At 39.6% G+C, this 5,138-nt stretch overlaps 1 pseudogene; it reads right to left on the reverse strand.

Moving 5' to 3' along the window:
• Positions 1-998: 998 nt before the first annotated feature.
• On the reverse strand, positions 999-1,464 carry LOC127491787 (small ribosomal subunit protein uS17 pseudogene; annotated as a pseudogene).
• Positions 1,465-5,138: the final 3,674 nt, after the last annotated feature.

A 5,138-nucleotide genomic window follows, 5' to 3' on the forward strand; every position in this document is an offset into this window, starting at 1 on the left:
AAATGTTTAAATGGATTTTGTTTTGTAATGTCAATATTTCGGATATGTCTGTAAAATGAAATATATTTTAAATTAATTTAAAATAAATCCAACTTTCTTTTGACTTAAAAATATTGTTATTCATTTGAGCGCAGAGATACAGAGAGAGAGAGTAGGAAAGAAAGAGTGCTTTCATGTACTGGTTCATGGCCAGGGCTAAAGGCGGATGCTAGAAACTTGAATTGTTTCTCCCATGTGGATTGCAGGAACCCAATTATTTGGGCTATCATTTCTGCTTCTCAGAGTATGAATTAACAAGAAGCCTGAATTAGGGGATGACACTGGATATCAAAGCCTCATACTCTGATATGGGAAATTGATGTTTTCCCCCTTATCTTAACCTCTAGGCAAAATGTCCCACTCGCAATTTTAATTTTCTAATATGGCAATTAGAAAATTTTTAAGTGATCTATGTGGCTTTTAGAATGCTGCTCTAGTTGATTTATATGACTTTTAACATTTTCCTCTTAAATTCATTGTATTACTGAGGTGTCAAAGCTGCCTGTCTAAAACAGTTTTGACCACTGAAGAGCTGTTCCAAATGACAGACAGACCATGCTTGATGGAAGCCTTTAAACAGTAATAAAAAGATAAGTGTAGAGACAGTTATGTGAAGAGCTAAGTAGTCTTTGAAAGGAGTGAAATATGGATAGTTAACAGTGGGTACATTGCACAGAAAGTTGTTATACAATCAGAATGACACAACATGAAACAAGGCAGTGGCATGCCCTTTGATGCATTCACACATAGACCCCCCCCCAAAAGATAGCTGATGTATACAAATGGGGGTAAGAAATGAGAAAATTTGCTTGCAATCAGAATAATATTAGTTAAGACCAAGGTTTTTTTTTTTTTAATGTTTAGCTGTGTTGGTTTATATTATTATGCTCTTCCAACTTACTATTTTTTTGAATGGGAAAATAGCTGTTTCATTTTGGCGAGGGGATAGGCATCTGCTCTCAGAATTTCTGGAACTGCTCTTTTGTGCTGTCAGCTTTAGGGACGTGGATCACGGTGAAGCACACTGACTTGCTCAGCAGCTGATGATCACACACTATGGCGATGTCGCTGATCTAGATGGCTCAGAAGCAGGGCACAGGTGCATTGGACATGTTCTTGTGGTGCTTCTCAAGGTGGGTGTACTCGGAGACATAACGGAGGTAGTCCTGGTGGATGACAATGACAGTGGTCCTTTGTGTCGTCATCTTGGTTAACATGCCAGACAGGATCCTTCCTAGGATAGAAACATTTCGAGTGGTACTTTGCTGTTAATAAAGCTATCCTCAATAGCCTCCTTGGCTGTCTTGAAACCCAGACCAGTGGTCTTGTGGTAGAAGGGGAGCTTCTTGCCAGTTTTTCCCAGCAAGAACCTCTTGTTCTGAGAGGCTGCTTCTAGTAGGTATGCTGGGTCTGAGTTTCTGACATCATTCTGGCTTCCTAAAATAAGGGACCATTTCCTACTTCTTTGTAATATCTATCCTCCTCAAGATAAAATATGAAATTCCCAAGTTACAAATTTGAATTTAGTAATGTCAAATGATAAAAACATTTTTATAGTATAATGGCCATGTTATGCTATTTTTTTCAATGCAGTTTGGGAAAAAATTATGTCAATTTGAATCATGTTTGTTATTTAGCAGAATGTATATATACAAGTATGTGCAGATTTAATAACTTGTCCCTTCTACAAAACAAAACACCAATTCTGGGGCGGAGCCAAGATGGCGGAATAGTGAGGGCGCGCACCGATAGTCCGGGAAAATTTAGTTTAATAAAAGGGGAGTTACGGTAGCCGCAGAAAAAAGAACCAGGAAAATATTGCAGGGGAAACCCTTCTGGATCGAGTGGCCGTGAATCGGAGGACCTACTGGGAGAACAAGGTCGCCCACCGCGCGGAAGCCAAGTCGCAGGACCGAGCCGCGGAAGCCCCAGGGTCTGCGCGCCAGTGCTCGAAGGGGAGTGCATGCCACACAGACAACAGCGGGGAGACTTGGGATGCTCAGGGCTCCGAGTCCACACATCGGCGCTGGAAGGGGAGGTGAGCTCAATAACCTGAGACATTGGTGGGGAAACGGGGGTCAGAATCTAGAGGGGGGCCGGAAAGTGCAGCAAACTCACTACCGGAAAGAAGGAAAAAAAAAGCTTCGGGGTTTCTCTTCCCCCTAACCTTGCAAAGGTTACAAGGCTGCAAGGCTTGAAGAGACAAAGAGCAGGCCTCCTCTCTGGATTTACATATCAATGGGGGAGAGCTAAGGAACTGAGTCACTACAATTCAGTAGCCTAGGCAACCCAGTGGGAGTCCAGAGGAGCCAAAGACTGGAAGCGAAATACCATCAATTCTGCACAGCCATGCCATGCGGTGTTACTTACCCCCTGAATAAATAAAATACATAAATAAATAAAAAGAGAGAGATTTACCACGCATAACCTGAGGGTGTCACCTTTGCACACCCTTAACCAGGAAGAACCAGGCAGAGCTCTCAGGCCGCACCCATCTCAAGCCTCCAAGGCTCCTCCAACAGCAGGCAGTCCACTTAACACGGACACAGTATAAAAAACAACAACAACAACAACAACAACAACAACAAAAAAAAAAACCGCACAGTGACGCAAGAAGAATTAACTATGCCGAGTAACAAACACAGAAATCGAGGGAACAAGATCAACGATGACACTATGATGCCTCCAAATAAGCAAAACACCCCAAGCCAAGATTATGAAGATGATGAGATAGAAGAAATGCAAGATACGGATTTCAAAAAATTTATGATAAGAACATTTAGAAGTTTTCAAAAGCAAATCCTTGAACTACAGAAATCCTTAATGGACAAGATTGAAAATCTCTCTCATGAAAATGAAATTTTAAGGAAGAATCAAAATGAAACTCAGAAACTAGTAGAACAGGAAAGTGTTATAGTGAAGAGAAATCAAAATGAAATGAAGAGCTCAATAGATCAAATGACAAACACATTAGAAAGCCTTAAAAACAGAATGGGTGAAGCAGAAGAGAGAATATCGGACTTAGAAGATAGAGCACAGGAAAACATACAGTCAAACCAAAGAAAAGAAGAGGAAATTAGAAATCTAAAAAATATTGTTGGGAATCTACAGGATACTATTAAAAAAACCAACATTCGAGTTCTAGGAGTTCCTGAAGGCATGGAGAGAGAGAAAGGATTAGAAGGCCTTTTTAGTGAGATACTAGCAGAGAACTTTCCAGGTTTGGAGAAGGACAGAGATATCCTAGTACAGGAAGCTCATAGAACCCCCAATAAACATGACCAAAAGAGATCCTCACCACGACACGTGGTAATTAAACTTACCACAGTGAAACATAAAGAAAAGATCCTAAAATGTGCAAGAGAGAAACGTCAGATTACTCTCAGAGGATCTCCAATCAGACTCACAGCAGACTTCTCATCAGAAACACTACAGGCTAGGAGGGAATGGCGAGACATAGCACAGGTGCTAAGAGAGAAAAATTGCCAGCACAGAATATTATATCCTGCCAAGCTCTCATTTGTGAATGAAGGTGAAATAAAGACCTTTCATAGCAAACAGAAATTGAAAGATTTTGTGGCCACTCGTCCGGCCCTGCAAAAAATACTCAAAGATGTGCTACACTCAGAAACACAGAAACACGGCCATCAATATGAAAGAAGGGAAAGGAAGAACACCTACCAGTAAAAGAGCATGGGAAGCTCAAAGCATATACTAGAAAATATTTCCGGGAAAATGGCAGGGCAAAGTCACTACGTATCAATAGTCACATTGAACATTAATGGTCTGAATTCTTCAGTTAAAAGACACCGTTTGGCTGACTGGCTCAAAGAACACAACCCAACTATTTGTTGCCTACAAGAAACACATCTCTCTAACAAAGAGGCATGCAGACTGAAAGTGAAAGGTTGGAAAAAGATATTCCATGCCAACAGAAACCAAAAAAAAGCAGGTGTAGCCATATTAAAATCAGACAAAATAAACTTTAATAAAAAAACTGTTAAGAGAGACAAAGAGAGACACTATATAATGACTAAGGGTTCAATTCAACAGGAAGATGTAACTATTATAAATGTATATGCACCTAATTACAGGGCACCAGTCTATTTAAAAGATATGTTAAGGGACATAAAGGGAGATTTAGATTCCAATACAATAGTACTGGGGGACTTCAATACTCCACTCTCAGAAATAGACAGATCATCCAGACAGAAGATCAACAAGGAAACAGCAGATTTAATCGACACTATTGCCCAAATGGATCTAACAGATATCTACAAAACTTTCAACCCTACATCTACAGACTTCACATTCTTCTCAGCAGTGCATGGAACCTTCTCTAGGATTGATCACATATTAGGTCATAAAGCAAGTCTCAGCAAATTCAAAAGAATTAGAATCATACCATGCAGCTTCTCAGACCACAGCAGAATGAAGCTGGAAATTAGCAACTCAGGAAACCCCAGAAAGTATGCAAACACATGGAGACTGAACAACATGCTCCTGAATGAACACTGGGTCATTCAAGAAATCAAAAGAGAAATCAAAAACTTTCTGGAAGTAAATGAAGACAACAACACAACATATCAAAACTTATGGGATACAGCAAAAGCAGTATTGAGAGGCAAATTTATAGCAATAGGTGCCTATATAAAGAAATTGAAAGGTACCAAATAAATGAGCTTTCAGCGCACCTCAATGACCTAGAAAAACTGCAGCAAACCAAACCCAAATCTAGTAGGATAAGAGAAATAATTAAAACCAGGGAAGAAATTAACAGGATTGAATCCAAAGAAACATTACAAAAAATCAGCCAAGCGAGAAGCTGGTTTTTTGAAAAAATAAACAAAATTGACACCCCATTGGCCCAACTAACTAAAAAAAGAAGAGAAAAGACCCAAATCAATAAAATCAGAGATGAAAAAGGAAACGTAACAACAGACACCACAGAAATAAAAAGAATCATCAGAAATTACTACAAGGACCTGTATGCCAACAAACAGGAAAACCTATCAGAAATGGATAGATTCCTGGACACATGCAATCTACCTAAATTGAACCATGAAGACATAGAAAACCTAAATAGACCCATAACTGAA

This window comes from Oryctolagus cuniculus, chromosome 3 (genome assembly GCF_051225735.1).
Source record: "Oryctolagus cuniculus isolate XC-2025 breed Fujian yellow rabbit chromosome 3, ASM5122573v1, whole genome shotgun sequence".
Taxonomy (NCBI): domain Eukaryota; kingdom Metazoa; phylum Chordata; class Mammalia; order Lagomorpha; family Leporidae; genus Oryctolagus; species Oryctolagus cuniculus.